Source organism: Elephantulus edwardii, unplaced genomic scaffold, assembly GCF_000299155.1.
Source record: "Elephantulus edwardii isolate Elephantulus edwardi_28Jun2011 unplaced genomic scaffold, EleEdw1.0 scaffold00040, whole genome shotgun sequence".
Lineage (NCBI taxonomy): Eukaryota > Metazoa > Chordata > Mammalia > Macroscelidea > Macroscelididae > Elephantulus > Elephantulus edwardii.
Window position 1 is genome coordinate 13,224,740 of NW_006399790.1, and position 3,810 is coordinate 13,228,549.

General features: G+C 39.1%; 1 pseudogene; it reads right to left on the reverse strand.

Annotated features, from left to right (window-relative positions):
* Positions 1-2,568: 2,568 nt before the first annotated feature.
* Positions 2,569-3,810, reverse strand: LOC102875359 (annotated as a pseudogene).

Below are 3,810 nucleotides of genomic sequence, written 5' to 3' on the forward strand. Positions count from 1 at the left end.
ATACATTCTAATAAATCACAAAGGTTTTTATTATGGTTCCAAGCAAGCGACATCATAACACATAATCCAGGAGTTCTCAAACAATCTAAACATAATTCTTTTACATATAGGTTGTTGTATGCCGTCACTGACTCATAGTCAACCCTACAGTGGGTTTTCATAGGCTATAAATCTCATTGGAGGAGATTGTTCATCTTTCTCCCAGCTTGTGAATTTGAATCTTGTGCCACTGAGTTGACCGCACAACTCCTCACACACTATGCCACTAGTTGTTACTTTTGCTGTCAAGTTGACAACTAATAGTGACTTTATAAAAAACAACTCTGAACATTGCCCTATCCTGAGTCAATCTCACTGTCTCCAATACTCTTGACCCTACAGCCACAGGCACTGTGTCAATCCATCTCATCCAGTCTTCCTCTCCTGCACTGACCATCTACACTTCCAAGCACAATGTCATTCTCCAAAGACTGAGTCCTCCTAGCAACACGCTCAAAATATATGAGATGTAGTTTCACAATCCTTGTCTCCAAGGGACAAACTAGAATCCTCTTAGAAAAGAGGGTGATGAGAGTTTATCTCACATATGCTGGGTGTATAATCAAGAGCTGGATAGCCCCTGCAGAAAGATATCATGCTTGTCAAAAAAGAAAGAGGAAGACACTCAGTGTGATGAATCGACACTGTAGCTTCAACAATGGGCTCAAGCACAGCAGTCATGTGCAAATAGTGTAGGACTGGGCAGTGGTCAGTTTGTTGTACGCATAATCACTGTAAGAGCAGAGTTGATAGCACTTAACAAAAACAACAAGTTCAATCTATCTAAACTACTCATGGGAAAAATCCATTGGTATCGTGTTAAAAAGCTGTAAATCTTAATGAGAGGAGATTGTCCATATTTCTCCTGCAGTGTCATTGGTGGATTCAAACCTCTGGAGACATCTGGCCTTTCAGCTAGCAGGCAGACATGCTACGAACTACACCACTAGCACTCCTTGAGGGGAAAAAACATAGGAGGTTAGATATATCTTCTTATCCTAGAACCAGACATTTACGGATTAAAGAAATACTAGTTCTCATTAATAATCTTTGATATGTAGATGGAACAACTTTAATTGCTGAAAGAAAAGAGGATGTGAATAATTTCCTGTAAAAGACCAAAGAGTACCGCCTTCATTATGGATTATACCTCATCATAAAGAGAACAAAAGTCCTTAAAACTAGACCAATATGTAACAACAAAATCACAATTAATATAAGGCACGTGATTTGAATGCAACACATTCCATCCCTTCTTCCCCTCCCCTTTCCCCATTTAAACATTTACATATCTTGCTCACTTGTCCTATTTTCAAAGGAGTTGTTATGCAATAGTTGTCCTTTTCCCCAGTATTCATAAATAATGTTTAATTGGCATGCTCATCTGTTTATATATTCTTATGGTTGCTTTAAAAAAATTATTCTGATGAAAGGTTACAGAAAAATTGGATTTTCATTCATTCATTGTTATACACTTTCCTCCCTACCCCTTCTTTCCCCTTCCTCAGTTCACTTTCCTTTATTTAAAATATTCATTCACTGTTGCACAATTCCCTCCCTCGACCCCCCTTCCCCTCTCCCTCTCCCAGTCCTCCTTGCAATATACCTCTATTATTCGGAACCGTTGTCTTACATACAATGCCCAACCATATTATTATTTTTAAACAGTTCACTCTCTCATCTGTTCTGTTATCTATTATCTATCCACTCTTTTCCTATTCTCCTCCCTGCCCCCATGTCAGTTCTTTATAACAGTGGTGTTACATAGTATTTGTCCTTTTGAAATGGAGTAATTTCACTTAACCTAATGTTCTCTGGACTCTCCCATGTCATCTCATGTTTTTGGTTTATCTTCCAACATTTCACCACATATATTTCTTCTTACGCAGTCAAATCTGAGAATGCCATGTAAAACGGTCACTGAGAAATGCAGCAATTTATTCTCCAATCAAAGAAAGAAACAAACCAATACACACCTAGTAACTTTTGAAGCTTTTACAGCAGTTCAAGTATTTTTGCTCCTATGTATGAAGGATAAAATAAAAAATCTCCCCCTCCCATAAAATACAAGAACAACCAATTTTCATTATCAAGTGAAAACTGAGATTCTTTTTTAAATGAGTTCATAGTGGCATTTAGGAACTTCGTTGTAGGCTGCTGTGCTGACACCATGATGAACCAAAGTGTAGGGCAGGGTCTGGTTTTGTTTCAGTTTTATTTTCAATATCAAATTCTGGAAGCAGGAGTGGCATCCACTTCTGTAATAGCTTGCGTCCAGAAAGAAACCCTATCAACCTGGAGAGAGGATGAAAGGCACCCAAGCGTCGAGGACTCTCCTTCATAGGGTTGCGATGAGTCGCCTGCGACTCAATGGCACTTAACAACAAACAACAATCCGATGCTAATAGATTAAGTACTGAGAATGTTCCAATTGTAAGACAGGGAACTGTTTGGATCCCACCATGGGTATGCTCCTTGGATTGGATGCTGGAGGGCAAGGCACGTATTGATGGACCTATGGCAACTACCCTACCTAGTAGTTATCAAGGTAAAAAAATCATCGTCTCCTCCTTAGTAATCCACTTCCTGGAAAGCTACTCATTACTGTAGGATATCTCTAATTTAAACAAATCCTTTCACAAACTGGGATCCTGCTTGTGACTTATCTGTGACAATTTCCAATGTAGCTCCAAATTGTCTCTAGTTATTAGCAAACCTTTCCAGTAGGGGCATGCTCTCAATCAGCCCATGTTCTTGTCCTGTCTCTTTATCTGTGAAATGAGATGTATCCTTCTCTTGTTCTGGACTTGGAGAATTTTCTCCTTTTCTATGCCTTGGCAATGAAGAACATATTTCATTCTATCCAGATTTTCATAGACTATTAGAATCTCTACAGCTCCCATTTCCAAAGCCTTTAGTGCATCTTCAACTCCAAAACAGTACTTGCCTGTGTCTTGACTGATTTCATCCAAATATCATCTTGAATGAACTTCAGTAGATAACTCAATAGCTTGGTTGAATCCATCTTCACAACTGTAGGAGATAGCAAACATATCAGATTGACTTAGTTCAGTTTTAAAGTCAGCTGATGCAACTAAAACGAGACCAGCCACATTCACTTTGTCTCCAGAAATTAACAACATAGCAGTCTCCTCTACTTTTGGAAAAATAATTGTATCGTTTTTCCATTCTTAATCAGGCAAAACGCAAGGCAGACTGACCTCCTCTACCACGTTTCTTTGGAAGATCCACTGTGAATTTGTGTAGGACTTCTCTTGTGTTTCCCTGGAGTGTGCCAAAAAGTGCACCACCACCATCTACCACAATGAAGCCAAACTTGCTATCATCCGAGAGTAGCACTGTAAGAGCCTCTGTATGGAATTTGTTGTTACAAAAATACAATGATTTATTACTTGGTTTGAAAGGCTCAAAGTCAATGTTGACTTTCTTTTCCTTTCCTTCTTTTGTTAAAATTGTTCCACAATAAACAACCAGAACATTTGGAGGCACTTTGTTATAAAGTTTGAGTCTTTGTTGAACAGATGTAATGGCTCTCAGGACCGAAAGGCAGTTGACTCATGATTTAACGTTAGATGCAGTCCCAAACTCATCTGCTAACATTTTTGCCACTCTTGATATCTGGTCCTTGTGAGGAATAATCAGTGATATCATGCTTGTGCCAATGCCACATGCCACCTCTGAGCTTTTTATGAGCTTCTTGATCTTATGGATCTCCACGTTCCTGTCAGCAGCACTGGGGTTGTCCACCAT